Below are 22,847 nucleotides of genomic sequence, written 5' to 3'. Positions count from 1 at the left end.
TCTCCATCAACCAGTTTTTGACGAAAAAAAGAAATTCCAGTGGTTCCTCAGCCTCCCTATTCGCCTGATCCTTGTCCACGTGACATCTTTTTGTTCCCGAACCCACCTGAAGGGGCACCATTTTGGTAGTGCCGAAAACATCCAAAAGAAGATAACCAAGGAGCTGAAGGCAATTCCAGTTGAAGCCTTCCAGCACTGTTACAATGAGTGGAAGCAACGCCTTTGCCAATGTATACAGTAAAAGCTCGTTAATTCGAATTAAACCAAAATTCGAGCTAACGAAATTCATTGAAAAAACAGCAGGAATCGAGACCGGGTTGTTGGAAAATCACTCAAAATATTTACTTGCGAAAATAATCCGTGATCACTGTCTGTTTCTCTTCTTTGAATGCGATCGCCATAGCCTTGTTTTCCAACGCGCGAACATGGCAGAAAGCATCCTCTGCGTCTTCCTCGAAGCTGAAGAATAGACGCGCGACACGCATAGCCTCCATTAGTTCCGAAGCTGAGGGCCGCGTGGGTGAATCATCCTCTTCGTCATCTGCACCTGCATCGACGACGGGCGCTTCTCCACCAGTCACCTGCGCGATGATCGTCGGTGATTGTGCTGCAGACCGCTGCACGGCGATCTGCATTGACGTAGTCATCGAAGGTGACGTCCTCCAGCGCATCCCGCAATCCGGCAGGAATGACCACGGCCTCGCGCTCGTCGGGCTCGCAAGCTGTGCCCTCATTGGTCACACAAAAGCCACTGTGGCGGAAGCAATTGGCATCAGTTGTTGCCGTGACCAACATATGCAAGGCCGTGAGCAGCGTCACATCGTAGCGACACGGCACCGAACGACTTCGTAGCTCTGACGTAAACGAGGCCTAGCGACTGAATGTGCGGCACACAAAGGACACGGAGACTATGCAGACACGTCCGGCACAAACGACCACACGATGCGAAGAGCGAGCACAATGACGACAGTGACGCCGCTGCGCTCGCGCCATCTATCGTTGAGCCTTGAAAGCTTGCGGTGGCAGTATAAAATACCACCACGCAGCGGCGCGCAGTTCGAATTATCGATAGAGGAGCCGATGCGCGCATGAACTAACGAGTTGGTTAACCCATAGACGCCTATATATTGTGGCCGGACCATGAGCATCAGTTCGAATTAACCCGAAAGTTCGAATTAATGAGGTGCGAATTAACGAGCTTTCATTGTAGCTGCCCAAGGGAAGTACCTTGAAGGGGATAACAATATTGATGTATAAAACAAATGTTTGGAGAAAAATCAGTCCCATTATTAATTCAGAGCATGAACTACTTGTAGGACACAGCACTACTTGCAACTGAAAGTTTATTTGAAAGGTTAGAGACTATATAAACCTGACATGTGCTACGTCGTCAAACGTCAACAAATAGAGCAGGTAGAAATGGAGAATAATAATCGGTGTTAGCACGCCAGAAACTGCCACGTGTTAGGTCACATCTAAAAGAGCCACTTCATTATCGTGAAGTGCTGTAGAAGCATGGCTGAGACACCCTGTCCCTTTTTCTTTATCTCGTGGGCTTCTACAACTTCTCTTGTCGTTTTACAAGACAGGTTGTCCTTTGACAACTCACCCATTTTTCACTTTTGATAATTCTCATTACTTTTCTGCCTCACCTCGTATAACGATATGTTGTTCGCTGCATATCGAATATTACGATAGTAATTTTGCCTTCTGGGCAGCGTTTCTCATGCAGAATAATTGTGGAATTTGCATTGTTAAGTTCGCCTTAAACGAGAGGGGGCAGAAAGGTGGCCTATATGAGTTCGTATCTGCAATCATTACTGCGCTGCGCGTCCCGTCTGCGTGCCGATTGCGAAAGCCACGGAGAGCATCGCAAGATGATGCCAGCTGCTTCGCGTCCACGTTGCCAGCAATTGTGCGAGCATCCATAAGAATAGAAGAGGGGGAAAAAAGAAAAAAGCGAGAAGCAAACGGCATTTGCGCTCCCTTTCTACAATCTCCCTTTCTCAGAGAGTGCGGAATGCACTCAAGCAGCAGCAGGTGTGCTGACAAAGAGCAAAGTTGTGTCACTTGAGGCGAAGCTACAAATTTTGCAAGACTCAAAGAAGTGCGAGCTTGCGCATTCAATGATATCGACGATTCTGAAAACCGGGAGCGCCACGATCATGAAGGCTAGAACCAGTGGCCATGCCGATCAGCGGAAAAGGCGGGCTTTGTGCGCCAGGGCGAAACCCCTCATGGGTAAAACCAACACAGTAGAAGCCGCTGACATTACCGAACTCTGGGATCATGCCGCTACTGACGATGAAATAGGTGGTGCTTCAATGGAGGAGTTTCTGAGTGCAGGCAGTCCTGCCTAATTCTGAGAAGTGATCCCTGACGGTGCGATTGTCGCCACAGATGGCGATAACAGCAGCAGCAATGACGACGAGATTGACAATGACCCGTCTTTGGCACTGAACCTGATGTTCACCCAAGGTGCACTGTCGTCGATCGAGTCGCTCATTGATTTCATGCATGCTAAATTATAGTCACCAGTGTTCACGGAGCAGCTGGACGCAATGCACACCGGGGTTGTGAAACCTGAAAGAAAGTACAGATTTCAGACTATTTCAGCCCGCCTAACGCTTGACACGCTGTTCAGAGGTACAAATAAACATTTTATTTTTCACAGCTTACTTCCTACAACGTCAATTTTTTATCACAAGTGGCAAATTTGGTTTTGGAGCTAAAAAGGTATGTTTGGTAGCTTTTTTTTACGGCTGTAGAGATATAGCAATGATTGGTTATAACAATCAGATTTTTCATTCTTGATATCATTGTAAGTGGACTGCACTGTACATTCCTATTGTATAAAAACTTTGCTGAAAAACAAATTACCAACTGCCGGTGCCTTAAGTGAACCGATGAATGCTCCCCCCACATTGCTGGAATTAGACAGAGTACTTCCTGCTAGGCAAGAAAATGGCAGCGTGTCTTGACCACATCCACTATTCAGTGCTTGCCCAATTTTCACAAGCATCTGTAGAGGCTCGGCTGGAATTTTCTGACATGATTCGGAAATCAGTAGTAATGCCGAAAGCATGGAAAAACGCAATAACAGTGCCATTCTTAAAAGCCAGAAAACTCCCAACATCTCCCAGCAGCTACCGACCTATCACTTTCACTAGCTGTTTGGCAAAATCGTATGAAAGAATTCTGAGCACCAGGCTAACTTTTACCCTTGATAGACAAAACCTGTTAGATAATCATCAGTGTAGGTATAAAAAGGGTTCAGTGTAGGTGTAAAGGGGTGCAGGTATAAAAAAGGTCAACAGCTGATCACCTTGTTTAATTAGAATGTGAAATACGCAGTCCCTTTCTACACGAACAACACTGTCTCACAATTTTCTTTGACTTGTAGAAGTCTTACGATACTACATGCAGATTTGGTTTATTGCAGGATTTGGCAGACCTAGGGATTCGTGGCAAGATGCTGAGGTGTCTAGCGGACTTTATGTCTAATCGAACATTTCAGGTTCATCTAGGCACAGTGCTTTCACGCGTATTTGTTCTGAAAAACGGTGTGCCGCAGAGTTGTATTCTAAGCATAACTGCTCATAATGAAATCAAAATCGCAATCGAACCCAGGCATTTGGGGTGTGACACGAGCACGTTTCCTCAACGACACGCCAGCTACATAGTTCTGGTTGACTAAAGGTGTACCTTGTGCATGCATCATTGCACACACCACGTCATACTAAAGGTATGGCCTAGTGCATGTGTCATTGGGCACGTGACGGTGCAGTCAATGGGGAGGAGGTGCCGTCATGCCATGAGTGTATAAAATGAGTATAAAATTCACAAGTGTTACTGTCCAATTCAATGTCGCTGAGTGCTCGTTCATGTTATGAACTCCTGGCGGGCAAGAGAACGCGTTGAGATGCTTATCGCATTTTGGTTTGGCCTTACCGAGGTGCAGTTAGAACACAGGCCAAAGGAAGTACAGTGGAATCTCGATGATACGAATCTCACGGGGTCATGAAAAAAATTTGTATTAGCCGAAATTCGTATCATTGAAACACAATTAAAACTAGCTAAATTAAAGAGTCAAGAGGTGAACTCACTCAGGCACACGTACGTAAAAAGCATTTACAGTATAGACCACTTATAACGCAACCGTTTATAGTGCAGAACTGGCTACAACGCGGCCTTTTCCGACTGCCGTTTACCCTCCCATAGAACTCCATGTATACGCATACCGCTTACAGTGCAGCTGCGTGAGACGAAATTGCGGCTTCCGCGGGAAAATCTCGCCGACAAGGGCGGTAACGAGCACGAGGCGCGCCCACCGATGGGAGAGGAGATCAACGAGGGCGATGCGGAGGAGGAGCATGAGACGTGGAGCATGAGTCCAAGGGCGATGAAGTCGTCACCGCGTGCCGTATGTGTGAGTGAAAACGCGCGGGGGACGACGCGCGCCTTTACGGACAGCGAACGCACAGCGGAGAGCAAACGTGACTTCCGTTGCGCGAAAGGCCCATGGGATAGAGGGAGGGGGGGCGACGCTGTGCTGCGGCGCCAAATGTGTATCTTGCAATTGTAACCGAGCACAAGGGTAACTGGCGACGCAATCTCCCCACGTGAAAGAAGCAAAGCGGGAAGGTAGCGCGGGAGGGAGGGAGGGGTTGGGGGGCTCCTACTCTGCCAACAAATGCGTTCTTGTACTTTGCGCCTGTGCCGGCCGTCAGTGTTGTCGCGCGCACCGTATCTTGAAAGCGATCTCCACACGGCTCTGACCTTTGTATGCGCTGTGCTTACGCCGCTCAGTTTCCGTTGTGGGGAGCACACGCTGCCACCTTCTCCCGCGGGCGCTCGCCCGTCGCTTGCGAACGGAGCGCACGCGGCGGATCGGGCGGACATCTCGTGCGCGCACAACGCGCGCCGCGGGAGCCGGGCGGACACGGGAGAAGTGCACTTTGCCCTCTCCCGGTTCTCGCTCGCCTCTCGCGACGCGTGCGCCCGCGCGGGAAGAGGGAAAGTTTTCGGCGGGCGAGGAGGACACTCCCCTCGCGTAAAGGTAAAAAGATAAAAGAGCGCGACCGAGAGACCCCGGGGTCTCTCTGACCTCGCTTGACCTAACTGCCCGGACGGATTTTACCTGCTGAAAGCCGTGAGTGACCTCGTTGGCGTGACAACCACACGCGACGAGGCAAGCCTATTTTATTAGTTGTTATACAGAGCGGACTTCCCTTTGCAAGTGTGTTTTATTGCTGACAGCAATAAACATTGTTGAGTTGACTCGCTTGTTGCGTTATTCGCCCGAACCCTGCGTAGCTGCGATTACACGCGCTACGGGTTGGGGAAGACCCCCACACCGTTGAAACGATAGACTGCACGAACCTTCGCTTGCTGCGGCAGCCGTGCGTGGGGCAGCGCGGCCGCCGCAGCGAGCACAGAGACAAAAAGAAAAGCACAAAAGCAACAAAAGCGCACCGCTCCAAACTCCTCGCGCCTAGTCGCGGCTTCCGCGCTGTCCGGCGCCGCGTCCGCGCCTCCGCACCAAAAGAGAAAGGGAAAACTCGCATGACTGCGCGCTGTTCTCTTTCGCGGCTGTCGGTGGGGCGGCGTTTATTCGTATCAACCGACGTGGGTCGAAAATCGATTCGTAACAACCGTTCTCTAGCACGTTGCAAAGTAATGGGGCTCGGCCGGGACCTCAGAAAAATTCGTATCATCCGGAAATTCGTATTAGCCGTGATCGTATCATCGAGATTCCACTGTATAATGCTTTTGCATTCCTACACATAAGCAGTCCTAAGCAACGTTACTAGACTAGCTTCAGTTGTAAAACTCTCCGCCCGTGTGCTTACCACTGCTGTCGCCACTCCTTGGGCAGCTGCCAGATGGTGGTGCCGTTCAATCGCGCTCCGCTGCAGACGCCTCGCCGCAGCCTTGAGCTCGTGTGGACCGGCAGCTTGAATGTGTTTCACGATCACTGGCGCTTTCCCTATATTCTGAATTAGTGATAACATGCAAAATCGGTATCTACCTACAGCGATAACATATATCGGGCTAGTTGGTTCATACTGAAAGAACGGTAATCTGCATGATAGGAAGAAATGCATACGACGAAGCGCAGAAGCTGCGTTTTTGAGTGTTGTGTGTTTCTTCCTGCTGCCTAAACCTTTCACGCAGTTTACTTTTCCCATACAGCAGCTTGGAAGGTTTTCTCGCAGCATTTTACTTGCTTAACGCTTTGGCCTGGGACAGTTACGCCAGCTAGCAAGATGAAATTTGTTATCTACAAAAATAACAGCACAACTTTCTTGTAAACCAATGAATGCTTTATTAAAGAAAACGAAGTAAAAAACAACTGTATGCCCCTATATATAGCTAAGACATAAACTGTCACAAGGGACATAATCTAGGCAAATGATTTGGGCCTACGTGGAAACCAACTCCACCTACAGCAGCTTGGCACATAGCTTGGCACGTTTCCTCGCTGCCTTCACTTCAAGACTGGATCCCCGCCGCTGCTCCAGGAAGCTTGCCTAAGAATGCATTTTACAGCGTAAGCTGTTATGGGCTCATTCCAATAGCCCTTTTGGGTCGTCATGATGCCGCCGCCGCCCCCGCTGCGTAACCGCTATCGCTGGAAATGAGAAAAAATTATCCGATCTCCGCCGGAATCGAACACAGGACTGCTGCGCGTGAGTCGGATGCTCTACCACTGAGCCACGCAAGCGCTTGTGGAAGAGGGAAAAAAAAGACCACTCTAAACGCAGACGCAGACGATCCAAGCCTCCGCCAGTATGGTGGCGCTATCTAGTTAAGGCGCGGACGACGAGATACCATGCAAACAAGGCGCACACAAAAAAAAGTGATCCCCAGTCTCCGCAAGTATGGTGGCACCATCTAGATAATGTGCCTGCAAACGCATTGTGCGCAGCTCGCCATCGATGCCCGGCGGACAGTTCAGATCGTTCTCGTCAAAATGAGGCGAAGAGACTTTCTCGCTAAGACCCTGGTGTGCGTGGTGCCGAAATTGGAGCTACTCTTGAGCCGCTCCACCAGCTTACGCTGTGACTGTACTGCGTGTGCCGCGCAGGCCTGTGACCTTTTTTTATGCAAGGTATGCGTGTATGCATGCGCGTGACTAAATAGAAATTAGCGTAGCTTGCACAAGTGGTGCAAAGTTAAAGAAACAGCGGAGCTGATCGGCACCTAGCTGGTCCTGGCCTTATACGGGTTATGCTTTTCCGGAATTTATTGATTATTGATCGATTGCCTATCGATTGGCTATTGCAAGGTATTGGCCACGTATTTGGGCTAGTCTAATCGCTACCAAGTCATCCCCAGCATTTTCCGGAATTTATTGATTATTGATCGATTATCGATTAGCTATTGATAGGCTATCACAAAGTGATGCAAGGCGCAGCTGTGCGCAGTGACGTCATCACTAGGCGAGTTTTTACGAACACTATGCGGGGGGGAAGCAAACAACTTAAACAGCTCTGCTGTTAAAAATTTAATGATGCGTGCACTCAGTTCCTGAAAGCACAAGGGGCACTCAACACGACTCAGGGTATTCTCTGACAGCTGTTCTATGATGGCCCAGAACAGGTCACATAACTTCTCTTCGTTTGCATTTTTTTTACCGGTTGGTTCGACAGATACGAGGGAAGGTTCGGGAACACTTTCGGCACCGCACCCTCGGCAAGTGCCCACTTGTCTCTTGGCACCTCACACGTCTGTCCATTGATAATATGCACAAGCACTTTAAGATGTCCGGCTTATGAAAGCGTAAATCACACACCATGGATTTCACAGAGAGTTCCCGGTCGGCACGAGGAATTGCTCTGTTCAACGCCGAGCGAAGTGTCGCATTGTTGAGAGCACACAAGAAGTGGTGCGCCGAACTGTCGACATCGTTCGATAGCCGCTTGTTGCAGTCAGGAACGCAGCACGTCGGCATTGTCTGCTAATGTCCTTAACAAATGCGGCAAAGGCTAGAGTTTCGCGGATGACATGCTTCCTGAAATCCGCCGTCAACAACCAACCACAGAATACACCAACGCTGCACCGCGTGTTTCGTCCGGCCAGTTCGCGTAGCTGGCTAGTGGGGAAGTGAAGTTGGGTGCAACGGCAGTGCCATGAAGGTGCGGGCGGGTGGCAGTTCCGCGCAACGCCGCCGAGTTTTACAACTGAAGCTAGTCCAGTGGTCCTAAGCGTCTCTGGCAAATTATTTAAATCTAGCAGAGTATTGCATATTTTCTTTGTGGGTTATTCTGTAAGGGGGTGAGGGTTGTAAGAATTGGTAGGCTATATGCTGCATGGAAAAATTGGATGTGTTCTAGCCGGCTCTTTACAATCTCAACTTGCGAAAACATTGCCAAACTTCGGCATGTGATCAAAAATAAACCCACTAATGAAGTCTCGTATGAGAAATTTGTCGTGCTAGCGAATATAAGTTTTGCAAATGCCAAATATGGCCTTCAAATCCCAAGTGATTGTTGAGGATCAGAAAGCAAGCTGGGTCGAAGGTTCTTGGCACTGTTCTCTAAGGGCCGTAGAAATTCGTGAAAGTCTTCACACTCCAGATTCTGTCACTTTGTAATTTTTTACCTTTCTGAAAAATAATTGATACAGGTCACAAACAGGATCATGAAGCATTCAGATGCCGAAATATTAACTCAAAAAGGACCACTATGCGTCCTTTGTTCCAGCATACCTGTAATCAACATCAAAACCTCCCAAATGCAAAAAAAGAGAAAAGAAAGCTCATAATTAATTTTAGTATCTGTGTTCTTTTCTTGCATTTCATAGTACTACTTTTGTCTCATTTGTGCAGCATCAAGGCCTTCTATTTCTCCGTCAACAGCCAACGGTGACAATTCACAGCAGGGATGCCTTAATCAAGATCATCCCCATGGCTATGAGGCTGATAAACTGTTTCGTTTAGAAGCACATGTCAGGGCTCATCCTGGCGAGCGTCTGTTTAAGTGCCATTTGTGCCCTCACAGCTTCTCAAGAAAAGGCACCCTGAAGAGGCACTTGTGCATTCACACGGGTGAGCGGCCATTTCAGTGCCCTTCATGCCTTCGGAGGTTCTCACAAATGACCCATCTGAAAGACCACCTGCGCAGCCACACCGGTGAGAAGCCATTTCAATGCCCTTCGTGCCCTCAGAGTTTCTCACGAAAAACGCACCTGAAAACACACCTGCGCACCCACACAGGTGAGAAGCCATTACAGTGTCCTTTATGCCCTCAAAGCTTCTCACGCAAGTCCAACATGAAGGAGCACCTGCACACCCACACAGGCGAGAAGCCCTTTCAATGCCCTTCATGCCCTCAGAGCTTCTCGCGCAAGTCCAACATGAAGCAACACCTGCGCACCCACACAGGCGAGAAGCCATATCAGTGCCCTTCATGCTGTCAGAGATTCTCACAAAAGTACAAGCTTCAGGAACACTTGCGCACCCACACAGGCGTGAAGCCATTTCAATGCCCTTTATGCACTAAAAGATTTTCGCGCAGGTCTAGCATGAAGAAACACCTGCACATTCATACAGGAGAGAAGCCATTTCAGTGCCCTTTATGCACTCAGAAATTCTCGCAGAAGACTGCCATGAAGCAACATCTGCTCATTCATACAGATGACCGACCACACTGTTGCACTGTCTGCTCCAAGTCCTTTGCGCGGGTAGGTAACTTAAGCAGACATAAGAAAACACATCGCCATGATAGTGTAGAGTAGGTTAAGTTTCTCACACAAATATATCATGAGGAAACACCTGTGCATTCTCACTGGTGACTAACCAAACCATTGCACCATCTGCTGCAAGGCCTTTGTGCAGGCTTAGTGCTTGAGCAGACATGAGAGAGCACAGCACCATGATACTGTAGAGTAGGTCAACAGCCGTGTTGAACTACAGTTTGAATTAGGATTCTACAGATGTGTAGTGTGCTGTAGGGTGTTTTGCTGCATCAGGTAGCACAAGTGCTATGCTCCTAAAGGAGCCCTCGAATGCTCTTTCTGGGTCACCATATTTGCTCTACATCTATTTTTAGTGTGCCATAAAACAAAGAGCAAGAGAAATGATGAAAGTTGACCCACACAAACTTATGTTATCCTCATAAAAAATTCTTAATAGAAGCAGAGTGAGAATTAAGCTCAACCTCCGCTGGAATTTTAGGTACTCTAAATGCCACATTTCACTGTGCCATGAAATCATGTGGTGGCACCAGTAGCAGCTGGGCGTTAGCAAAAGTCTGCGCGCCACAGTTGCCAAGCTTGGTCAGCCTGTCCATGGTGCACCCATGGCCTCCCTGATCTGGCCGCGTACTGTGTAATCTGGGAGGCCATGTAGTGACTTTTATAGTCACAACAGCTTCCGCAAGGCGGCCATTGTCATGCCAAAGTGCTTGGCATGTGATGTGTGATTCTCAGGATTGCAACACCTTGCCAGTGGCTGTGAGATACTTAAGATGGTTGTAAAATGTAATGCCATAGCTTTTATCGCAGTACAGTAGAACCTTGTTCACACATTTAAAAAAGACGATAGAAAAAACATTCGCAGTTTGGCAATGTGCTGAACGCTGGTGGCTAAAGATCTTAATTTCTGGGAACAAATGAAAGGAACCCTGGAACGATTTTGCCAATTTTTGTAGAAACATACTGAGTTGTTAGGGCAAGTCCTGATTATTATTAAGTGAGACATTCAAGCGCTCCTCAGAAAGCACATAATATATTTTAAGTAGGGGTGTGCAAATAGCAATTTTTGAGACTGAATTGAATACATACTGTCACATTGTGGTGACGATGAAGAACACAGTAGGAAAACTGTGAATCACGAAACTAACTTTTTGTTGGGCGAACCTGTGTCCAGAAAAACAGGCTACACTAAAAGCACAACGGTGGCAGCGAGCACAGTCAGCGAACGTCGGAAATCTGATCAGTGGGACAAGCGCGTTGGCTTTTATGCATCACTTGTGGAATGTCCCATTGTCATCGTTGGTGCCCACATAGTTTCCCGAAACTACTACAGAATTCATGTCGTGCATGCAATCGATTAACAAGGTTCGGCGAGGACATACCTGACAGATAGTATCAACGAGAACATTCGTGTAAGTTCTACATCACGCAGGCACGTCTTGTCCTGTTCGACAGCTTCAAGTTGTTACCGGGGCAAATGCAGTCCCCAAGAAAAGGATAAAGACGTATGCATGTCAGTACAAAGCAAATAATGCCACAAGCGAATCGAATATTGAATTATTTTGAAATAGTTTTTGAATAATAAACAGCCATTTTCACAATTGATGTAAAACGGTATTCACATAGTAGTACATAGTCATACGCTTAGCATATTTCTGTGATGACATTGTGTATTCTCAAGTGTTGTTTATCAAAATGCACGAACAGAGAAACAATTAGGCAGTTTGTTCGCATATACAGTTTAGACCACTTATAACGTGACTGCTTATAGTGCAGGACCAGATATAGTACGGCCTTTTCAGACTCCCGTTAATTTTCCCATAGCACTCCATGTATACGCATACCGCTTAGAGTGCAGCTGCGTGAGACGAAATACCATTTATAATGCGGCTTCCACGGGAAAATCTCGCTGACAAGGGCGGTAGCGAGCACGCTTATCAACGAGGTGCGCCCATCGATGGGAGAGGAGATCAACGAGGGCGATGTGGAGGAGGAGCAAGAGACGTGGAGCATGAGTCCAAGGGCGATGAAATCGTCGCCGCGCGCCTTCACGGAGAGCGAACGCACAGCGAAGAGCAAACGCGACTTCCATCGAGCAAAGGCCGTGGGGGTATGGGAGGAGGGGAGGGGGCGACGCTGTGCTGTGGCACCAAATGCGCATCTTGCAACCGGGCGCAAGGGGAACTGGCGATGCAGTCTTCCACGCAAAAGGAGTAAAGCGGGAAGGCAGCACGGGAGAGAGGAAGGGGGGGAGGGTGGCTTCAGAAGTCCTCTGCCAACAAAATGTGTTCGCGCCTGTGCCGGCTGTCGGTGTTGTTGCACGCACCGTATCTTCGCAATCTTCACATGGCTCTGACCTTTGTATGCACTGTGCTTACACCGCTCAGTTTCCGTTGAAGCGATAGACCGCATGAACAAGCTTCGCTCCCTGCATGGAGGAAGGAAACCCCAGGAGAGGCCCCGGCCAGCACGGACGTATTGGAGAAGGTGTGGCGGAAGTCACATGCTGTTTTTCGCAAAGGAGCACTGGGACGGGTACCCCAAATGTCAATGTTGCCATGGCAACCGCGCTCGTGAAGCTTTCGCTGCTGCTCTCGGTCTCTGAAAAGTGAGACAGGATTTTTCCGCTGGTGTCTTTCCCGCAGCACCTTTTGTTTGCGAGAAAAGCTGACTTTGGTGGAGTGTGGTGTGTAAGCTTGAAAGTTGTGTTTTGGGTCTGGGAGTGAAGAGTGTCGGCCAGCAACAGATACACTCAAGCAATCACGACGTGGGTCTTCGTTGTCTTCTTCAACGTGCCACGGAAAAACACAGGAGCGCGTGTGCTTCCCTAAAACTGCTACAGAAGTTTTGTAGGCTTTGTTTTGACGCGCGTCAGGAGCACACATATCTGGTGGCTCGTAACAATGCAAGTTCAAAGTTCGCGCCCATCTGCTCTGGCGAGCTGCAGAACCCCTGGTTGGAGGCGCAAATAGAGGTGGCACACCAACATGGCTGCACTTCCGGCTTCAAAAAAGTGACGTCAGGGCGTCTCCTGTTTTGTTTCCTTCCTCCATGGCTCGCTGCGACAGCCGCGTTTCCCCACGCCCGTGTTTTGACAGTGGTTGCCTGCGGTCATCGATTCTATTCATGTTTGCTTGTGCGCGTTTACACCACGCTTGTTAATTCAGTTAGTAAGCAGTAAGCGAATGTGTCAAGTTTATGCAGCTGATAAATCTACTATCCCTACTCTTATAGCTCTCTACTAATTTGCTATCGCAATGGATGCTTCGCCTTCCGGGCGAAACTGAGACAATTTTTTAAATTATTACTTTCTCTGCTTCATGCGAAGATCGTGGGTACTGGGACATTAACCTTTAAACGTTCGTAAATTTAAACGGATGCAAAACTCCCAGTCGCACGCTTCGATTCTCAGATACATGCGGCTACTTGGTCTACATGTTTTGCATACGTGCAGGGCTTGAAAATCGTTGTTTTGATTATAGTGCGGTACCGCTTATAGTGCAGATATTCACGACTCCGGCGACTTACGTTATAAGTGGTCTACACTGTCTTTCAAAAAGTTAGAGTGATCCCTGTAGCATAGCCTGTTGCACTATGTAGTTTCTCAAGTGTTATACGTGTGTTATGCCTGCAGGGATGAAAATATTGTACTTTTGCTCCAATTTTGTGTTTGATTGCACAGAGTGGACATTTTAAAATATTTAAAATCTGTTCAAAAAGTATTCGTATTTACGAATAGTGACTATTCGATTCGAAGAATGTATCGAATAGGACAGTGTTTGATTCAGTATACAAAATTTGTGAATATTCGCGCACCCCTACTTATAAGATTTTAAAATGTGCATTGCTACCGATTGCAGCGGCACCCGTCCCCTGAGCTTTCAGACTCCCTGTCACCATCTACGTAACAGGCGTGCATGACATCAGTCGAGCATGCTATCCGGATTGACTACTCGCTTTCCATCATTGATAATTTTTCCAGCTTTATGGTGAACAGATGTTGTTCATAATAGTTGGAATGTTGGTTAACTTGTTTCTATAATAAGAACTAACAGAAGGAGAGTACATGAGAACTTATCACTGCACTCAAGTATTTTCGGCACGCAGCAAGTGTTGTCTGCTTGTGTTACAGCTTGCTCCGTGTTGGTCTCGAGGTTTCTTTTCGCAATGACTGTGAATTGCCCTTGTTGCATTTTGGGCTGCAAATCATTGGTGACGTGTCAAGCTGCGGCAGCCTATCGCAGCTTGACATATTATGTTCTACTTTGCTGCTGGTATAAATTATCGGCCGCAGCATGATCGTGAACAAGGCTTTTTAAAAATTTTAAATGTTTTGCACTTGGTTACAGCAATACAGTATAGACCACTTATAACGTAACCGCTTATAGTGCAGGACCGGATATAGTGCGGTCTTTTCAAACTCCCGTTAATTTTCCCATAGCACCCCATGTATACACGTATCGCTTATAGTGCAGTTGCGGGAAACGAAATACCGGTTACAGTGCGGCTGCCTGGGAGTACTGAAGTCAGCGGAGACGGCGGACGCTCCCCTCAAACGGGCGCCCCAAGGAGTGCTCGAGGAAGAAAGAGAGACGAAGTGGAGGAGAAGGGCACGTGGTGCGAACGAACAGCCAGTGAGGCTGAAACCAGATCCTTGAGTGCGAGTCCTGAAATATCACGGCGCGCATAACGAGCGAGGGCCACGAAACTGCCAACACCGGCCAACGCTCGCTTCACGATAACGGCAGTAAACGAAACATCAGGGAGCGGGCGGCGCCGGCACTGCACGACGAAGAGCCACGCGGAGACCATGAAGTGTGAGGGAGGAGGGCGGCAGGCAAGAGGATTTCGCCTCGGCAACTCCGCCGCTTCAGTGGCTCCGCTCGCCCTCCCTCGTAGCTCCCTCACTTTCGACTGTCACCGTGCGCGCCAGCCGCCATGCAGGTGCCGCCGCTCCAGCCGGCCCGGCGCCAACTCCCCGATGTTTTGTTTTCTGCCGTTATCGAGAAGCGGGCGTTCGCCAGCGTGGGCAGTTTCGTTGGCCGGCATAAGACAGCGCTGCTGCTTCCCTCTGTGTCATAGCCGCAGAGTGCAAGGTCAACACGTGACTAGAAAGTAGAGGAAGCCTAACGGAGAAAGAAGGGTTCACTGCCATTTTCTACGCGTGGCTACGGTAGCGTGGCTGAGACGTCGGCACGTACACGCATGTTCCGGCGCAACGCAGAATCGGCGACCTTGCCATTTGAGAGAGGGTGAAATTTCCGCCGCGTTTTTTTTGTTTTGTTTTTTGTTTTGTTCGCGTGCTTCATTGAGGGGTCTCTCCTAAGCTTTTACTCTGTGGCGGTGCCGGAGCAATGCCAGTCGGGGGCGCCACCGCGTGATTTGGTTCGAATTAATGAGATTCGACTGTACATTGAATGCAAACGTTCTAGCCTCATTCCTCGACTGTCGCATACGCGTGGCAGCTCGGTGCACATGTTTTGCATATGTGCGGGCATTGAAAATTGTTGCTTTGGTTATAGTGCGGTACCGCTTATAGTGCAGATATTCGCGACTCCGGCGACTTACGTTATAAGCGGTCTACACTGTATTAGCTCTGTGTTTGGCTGATTGAGCGCTGCACCACCAGGTGGCTGCACCGCGCAGGTCGCTCACGTTTACGTCTCTGCCCATCCATCAAAATACGTACCCAGCTTACCTGCGTTTACCAGAATACTGGACATGCTCGCTACTTCAACAAAACGCTCACAACACACACAGCTTGAATAAATCTCGCTGGGAATCGACGGCCTGGCAGCTAACATTTAGGTTGGAGAAGCTTTGCATGTTGGCTCCAAGTCACTGAAAGCAGACATCACGACGTCACATCATAATGCAGAAATAGTGAAGGCAGAGCTTAGCCCCAATTGCTCGGCAAACGTTGTGAAGAGAAAAAGCATGGCGAGGGGAGTAGGGTAACTTGTAATCGTCCGTGGCTCTCTAAAGACGGGATGCTTCACTTAAATTGTGGCGCAAATGTTTTACTGTCGCTGTACCCTTCGTATCTACAGAATTTGTCGAAATCGTTTGAGGAACCCTTTTTGAAGAAGGAACCATAAATGTATCGGATCATTTTTTGTGTCCTTGATTGTGAATGTTGGCTTCGGGAAATTGTACAAAACAAGGTCGTATCAACGAAGTTCTACTGTACTAGCAATATTGTGCAAATGTAAATTCTGCATTACATTTTTAACCACTGATAATAGTATCACTCTGTGAAGTACACAAAATCACCATCAGTGCTGCCACTCGACAAGCTTTCCATGCTGCGTTTCTGGGCCCCTTTAAATGTGGGACTGCCAAGCCTGTTCGCACGATGTTTCTACCTGATCTAGGCAGTTGCAGGGGCATTTTAACAATGAGAATGCGGTGCATAACAGTGGCTATGTTCATGTGATAATCCTTCCTGTAAAGGCACAACAAGTAAATGCTGATCCATGTTGTATAATGATTCCTGATCCATTTCTTGTAAATGATTCCTTCTGTATTTGCTGCTGTATGAAATATTTCATATACTGTGTCCTATAAAATTTGTGTATGTACAGTCGAACCCACTTATAACGATACCGGTTTTTACAATATATAGGTTATAACAATGAAAAGCTGCTGCGCCGTCAACTTTAGTAGGTTTCATTGGTGAAATAACCCGCTTACTACAAAGCCGCCATGCCGCATTATCGGTTATAACTATGAAGCCTGGCTACTGGGTGTCCGTGCCGGAAGGGAATGGAGTGCGAACTCCTTGAAAAAAAAGAAGAAAGAAATTCGAACCGCAGCACGCCGCTGCGCGCTGTTTCCGCATCGCCAGCCTCGCGTGCCTTTCTCCCTTCGCCCTGCTGCCCCTCCATACACGAATGGGCTGCGCCCATAGCTCTATGCTGCTCCACCCTCCGAAACAAGAAAGGACCACGCCAACTGTGCTGGGCTGGCGGAACGCCGCAAATGTGCAATGCAATAGAGCCAAAACGGCGTTATCGTCCACCAAAACGAAGCGACGGAGTTCGCATCGCCATAGTCATCAGTGAAAATCGTACATGAGTCACAGCAACGCCGAAGTGCTTCGTGCCTATTTGGGCCTTTAAATCCTTTATTCTTGCATGTACCGCCGTGCATAGCACCGTGTTGGCCGCGTGCCTTCATAACTGTGTAGTGTCAGCTGTGTGTGATGACGATGACACGCTTCAGTTGGAACAAAAGGTTATTTATTAATATGGAAAAGTGGAACTTAGCGATGCCATGTGCTTCGGCTTGGCGCGTTCCTCTCGAATCTCTCTGCACCCCCTCGTGTCCGCTCTCACAAGCCAGAAATAAATGGGCTCTTTGATGCCAGGTGGCGCTAGTTGTCCATAGTTGACGCGGTCCCTATCACACCCGGGCTCCTAAATAATGCGTCCTCGCATTACGCTAATCTGTCACGAAATCTTTGAGCCAACGTGGTGGCTTCCTTTGTCTGGGCCGGTCATAGTAAGCCGTTGGGGCTTGAGTAGTTTGGGTGGTGTCGTCTTGTGTTTGGGTAAGGACTGCTCCAAGCGCTGTGTGGGAAGCGTTGACATGTACTTGTGTCGGTAGACTTGGATTGAAAGTCGCCAGGATAGGTGCCTTGGTTAGTTGTTCCTTTAGTGGGTTCATGACATCTTGGCATTCAGGTGTCCACTGAAGAATTGCATCTTTCTTCGTGAAAAGTGTCAATGGTCGAGCAATTATTGCGAAGTCTTTTATATACTTGCGGTAATGTGACGCAAGTCCAAGGAAGGACCTCACCTCACTTTTTGTTTGTGGCACCGTGTAGTTCGCTATCGCTGGAATGCGCTGTGGATCGATCGTCACTCCTTCTTGTGATATCAAGAGTCCAAGGAATGGTATCCGTTTTTCTGCAAACATACACTTGCTGTACACAACACGCAGTCCTAGGTCATGAAGAGCCTTCAGTACTTTGTCAAGCACTTGGATGTGTTTCTCAATGGTGTCTGTGAAGACGCACACATCGTCTATGTAGACAATCACGTGGTCGTTGTCAATGAGTTCTCGAAGACCTTCATTTATGACACTTTGAATTGTTGCGGGATCGGTGCATAGGCCAAACAGCATTCGTAATGGTTCGAAGTGTCCATCTTTTGTTATGAAAGCGGCTTTAGAAATGTCTTCTTCATGCAGTGGTGTGTTCAAGAAGGCTTTGGTAACATCAAGCTTTGACAGATATCGCGATACAGTAACTTTGCAAAAGTGTGTCGAATTTTGGCATGGGGTAGGCTCGCTTCACTGTCTTTGCGTTTAAAAATCGGTAGTTCACACACAATCGTGTTGGTGTAGTCTCGTGGTGCGGTTGGTCAAAAACAATTACTGGTGAGGCATAGGCAGACCTTGATGGGTGGATGATACCTTTCCTAATCCACTCCTGCGTCTCTTGCCGTATGAACCTCCTATTGGCATCACTTGTGCTGTAGGGCTGCATCCTAACCGGTTTCTGGTGGGTGAGTTCAATTGTGTGTTCGTGTGTGCACAGAACCATGTCGTTGTTAGGGTGGGTGAAGACATTAATGTTGTTTAGCAGAGAAGCCTTCAACATTTCTGTTTGACTCTCCGTGAAGTCAGTAAGAACAGGTTTATGTTGAATCAATTGGGCGATTTCTTCTGCTGATGGTAGTGTGGGTGCTTCCCGTGCAAATGTTGCCTTTGCGTCAATGGCTCCACCCACTTTGATGAGGTCTGTTGAGGAAAATTCTGCCTGATGGTCAGGTTTGCTTCGATATCTCGATGCTTTCATTCTTTGTGAACTTGTCTGGGCTGTGAAGTTGTTACAAATTTTGACATCGATGGCTGTGGTTCCGGGACATTCTTTGTCAATTCGTACACATCCTTTTTTTCCGTTTCGAAATATATTCGATCGTGTGGATGCCGTTGTGAAAGCTCTCAATGTAGTCAAACGGAATGGCTTTTGCCACTCGAGGCCTACCATCACCTCATAGGGAAGATTCTTGATTACTTTTGCTTCCACTGTCGCGCAAGCGGCACCAATAACAATGTTCACTTGAGTCACACCAGTAGGTTTGCACGAGTTGCCAAATGGACCACCCAATACACAGCCCACATCCGTAGCAACTTCAAAGTTGTGGTTTTGTGCAAACTGTTCATCGATAAGTTTTACTGTTGAGCCTGTTTCCAATGTGCATGTGACGCAATGCAATTTACATTGGCTTGTAGCAGTATGATCCTGCGCCTACCTGTGTCTGGAATGGCGACACTGTTGATGCCTTGTGTTGGGCTTTTCGCCTGACGTCGTTGTGCTGCTGCTGCTTTTTCGTCTTCCATACGTGTGTCTGGATCGGAGCAGTCTATCACTCTGTGTCCCTTCTTTTTGCAACGAGCACATGTGTCGGCCGGTGGACGTGTGTATTTCGGCGCCGTAGTGTTCGCAGTGTCGGTTGTATTTCTTTCAGTCGGCTTCGGCGTTTTGCTGAGTGTTGGAGGCTTTCTGTCATCGTTCAGTCCAACATCTCGCCGGTGTAGTTGTTGCACGTAATGCAAGAACTGGTTGATAGTTCTACGTCGGAGATCGTGAAAGGCTGCCAACATTGGCTTTGCACTTGCTGAATGCACTCCCTGTATGAGCCAGTCGACCACATCATCGTCGGACAGTTTGCATGACCCACGTCTGATGCGCTGAAGGCGTGCATACACGTAGTCCGTCATGCTTTCGTTTTCTCACTGTGCTCTTGCGTCAACGTAAGCAACCCATTGGCAAAATAGTAGTGGCTTGTCGAATTCCGTTTTCAGCGCCGTCGCCAATGATGTCCAATCATTGTACTGGTTACCTGTCGTTTGGTGCCAAGCGACTGCAGGGCCCCTAAGTCGTGATATGCCTGCGTTTAGCGCCGCTGCTTCCGTCCATGCGCAACGATCGTGCGTTGATTCCACCGCGGTTTTCCACTGTTCAAAATTGTCCGACTCGGTTCCCGAGCACGTCGGCAAAGTTCCTGTTAGGTCCAGTGTTGTCGTTATTTGCAGTGGAACGCTGGTACCACTAACGTTCGACATGCTGGACGGTGTTCCCAATTGTCTTTCGAGAAGTCGTGCCATCATTTGCAGCGTTCTATCGAGCATCGCGAGCTCCGTCGTTTCGCTCGAGTTCGGCATAGTTCCGTTTTCGTCGTGGTTCGTCCACGTCGCCAAGCGGTCAAAGGACTGTCTTCGAAGTTACCTTGTGGTGTCGTAAGCTGCAGTTCGTTGGTGCCGGAGCCTGCTTCGTCCGTGATCAGCGTAGAGTTTTTCACTTCGGTGTGATCGTTTTCCATGCTGGTTGTCGTTGCTGGCTGCACTCGCTGCTGCTCGCCTCGGTGGGGACAGCCTCGCCTTCTCGCTTCGTCTTCAGCTTCCCGTCCGCCTCAGGTTTGTTTTTCGAGTCCTCGTCGCCATGTCAGCCGTGTGTGCTGACGATTACACGCTTCAGTTGGAACAAAAGGTTATTTATTCAAATAGAAAACACTGGAACTTAGCGATGCCATGTGCTTCTGCTCGGCGCGTTCCTCCCGAAGCTCTCTGCGTCCCCTCGTGTCCGCTCTCACAAGCCAGCATTAAATGGGCTCTTTGATGCCAGGTGGCGCTAGTTGTCCATAGTTGACGCGGTACCTAACAGTAGTCACCATCTATGATCGCGTCGATAACGACCGTGGTTTCGTCAGCAGTTGCAGCAAGCAGTAGTTTCGTTTTGACTAGTGCGTGCGTCGACCGCGCGCCTTCAGAACCGCAGGATCACCGTCCATGATCGCGTAGACAGTGGCCGCTGTTGCGGCAAACTATAGTTTCGTGTTTACTCAATGCAAAGCTGTCGAGGATGAAGAGCACCATCTACATCGCGATGGACGGTGACCTGGGGACACTGACGAAAAAAATAATCGGTATGTGCGCGCGGTAGTGAAAAGCGTGTCTCAGATGAAGACGCGTGCCGTGGCCGCGCTGTGAAAGTTGAGAGGCTTTCATTGCTGCGAGCGCTAATCAGTCACGAGATGACGAGAATTGCAGCTTCCGCACTGCTTTTATGGAAAATAAAAACAGGATTTTGCTGATTCATTCAATAAATAAGAGCGTGTTGACGTAGAAAGCATTTGTTTATTGTTTTCTTGATACCTCCGATAACTCGACATTCAGTTAATTTGGACATTTTTTTTTCAGTCCCGTGAAATCCAAATTAACGAGGTTTTATTGTAGCAGTGCCATTCTTGTACGTCGACAGCCGCGACTTGTTACATGCGATCAGAGCGCGCAGGAAGCAGAGTTAAACAGTTAAACGAGTCAACACAATCAGCAGCCAGGTAGAAGAAGGTAATGGGGAGAGACACTGGCCTCCCCGCCATTATAGTTTTCTCAAAACAGCTCTGCCATCCCCCTATTTTGATTTTTTATGCAACCCGGTTATAACAATTATCAGTTATAACAATGAAATTTTCGTGGCACTTGAATATTGTTATAAGTGGGTTTGACTGTAGGCTATTGAGTTTTTTGTAATGTGTTAATGACTAGCTATATTTCTGAGAATTACTCATTGTGTATGCTTCACTTTTTCCTAATACTTCCTCATAGTCATCCTGATAATATTTTCAGAGTTATTAGTGTGGAAATCCTTTTCTCTTTCTATTCTCTTGTGTTAAGCTGTGCTAATCCTTTGTTGGCTTTGTTGCTGCCTGTAAAACGGGGCGGGGCCATGGACCATGTCATGTCTTGCTGGCTTTTTGTGCACGTACCTCAACATCAGTTGTATGTTGAAATAAAGGTTGATTTGATTTGATATGCCTTCAAAAGACTGAATTTGTGATAATATACCAAGTCATAATAAATTCTAATAATTAGATGCCTCACTTAACTGTATTGGTGATCTCCAAATATAGTGCTGCCTATTGGAAGTTACGAATATGTGTAGGCAATAGACAACAAAGCCGGAGAAAGCATAGAGCAAAATGATTATGTTGTTTGAAGACATAATGAGGAAAAGGGAATGAAAAGATACGCCACGAGGGTGGTCACATCTTCCAGATTATCTGTGTGTAGTGCTCTACTTATTAGGGTTTTGTTTATTTCATTGGTTAGCCCTTTGGGGGGGGGGCAATTAAACCATCCTCCCCCATTTTTTTCTATGTGTACAGGATTAGCCCTAGAAGTGTTCGCTGGTGTTGCTGATGTCATCGCAGCAGAGGTGGAACGTCCTTATAACCTGCAGCTTAGACCACTTTTAACTTAACTGCTTATTGTGCAGAACCGGCTATAACTCAGTCTTTTCTGTCTCCTGTCGACCCTCCCATAAAACTTCATGTATGCATGAGTACCATTTACAGTGCAGCCACACAAGACTAATTACTGGTTATAATGCCGTTTCCGCGGACAAGCACGATAGCGAGCCTGCTTTTCAACGAGGTGCACAGCCAATGGGAGTGCAAAGCAATGAGGACAATGTGGAGAAGACGTGGAGCAAACGAACAAGGAACCTTAAGAAAAAATAAGAGTTGTGGCAGTGTGATGCGGGCCTGCGGGGTTTGCCTAGAGACAGAGAAATCTTTGCAAAACTTCTCATCAGCGATCAAGCACTACCTTGGCGGCTGTCAGTTTAAGCAGTGTTCTACAAATTTAGATAAAAGCACTCAGGCATTATGCTCACATGCCAACTTCTGCCGTTCCTACGAGTATGCGCATACAGAAACTTATTAAAGGGAAAATGAGACATCCACCCAAATGTAGCAATTGCTACAAAGGAAACCCATACGGGTTCCTCGAAAGAAAGCCTCGCAGTTGAGGAAAAATTCGTCCTGGTCTGGGACTCGAACCCGGGCCCACCGCCCTTCCAGGGCAGCCGCTCTACCATCTGAGCTAACCAGGCGGCTAGCAGATGGCAGGGCGAAGTCGAATTTGTCAACAACTCGAAGCAAAGGCAAGTGTTTTACGTAATAGTTCAGCGGAAACCCGCAAGGTGGAGAGAAGTAATTAAAGGGAAAATGAGACATCCACCCACACTGGTGCAAGTGTGGGTGGAACCAACTAGCCCAACATCGAACATAGGGACGGAAGAAGAAGGGACAGAATGGCACTCTTTCTGTGCCTTCTTTCCCCTTAGTTTTGTTGCA

The 22,847-nt window shown here is 48.0% G+C and overlaps 2 protein-coding genes across 2 annotated transcripts in view; both read right to left on the bottom strand.

Annotated features, from left to right (window-relative positions):
- LOC119453871 (zinc finger protein 675-like) overlaps window positions 1-22,847 on the bottom strand; it is a 2,199,134-nt gene that overhangs the window by 416,167 nt on the left and 1,760,120 nt on the right. The window lies entirely within an intron of this gene.
- Window positions 1-22,847, bottom strand: part of LOC119454549 (gastrula zinc finger protein XlCGF57.1-like) — a 1,708,166-nt gene that overhangs the window by 289,080 nt on the left and 1,396,239 nt on the right. The gene's annotated exons all lie outside the window — the stretch shown is intronic.

This window comes from Dermacentor silvarum, chromosome 5 (genome assembly GCF_013339745.2).
Source record: "Dermacentor silvarum isolate Dsil-2018 chromosome 5, BIME_Dsil_1.4, whole genome shotgun sequence".
NCBI classification, from domain to species: domain Eukaryota; kingdom Metazoa; phylum Arthropoda; class Arachnida; order Ixodida; family Ixodidae; genus Dermacentor; species Dermacentor silvarum.
Note: the sequence above shows the minus strand (reverse complement) of the source record. Positions and strands in the feature narration are given on the sequence as shown.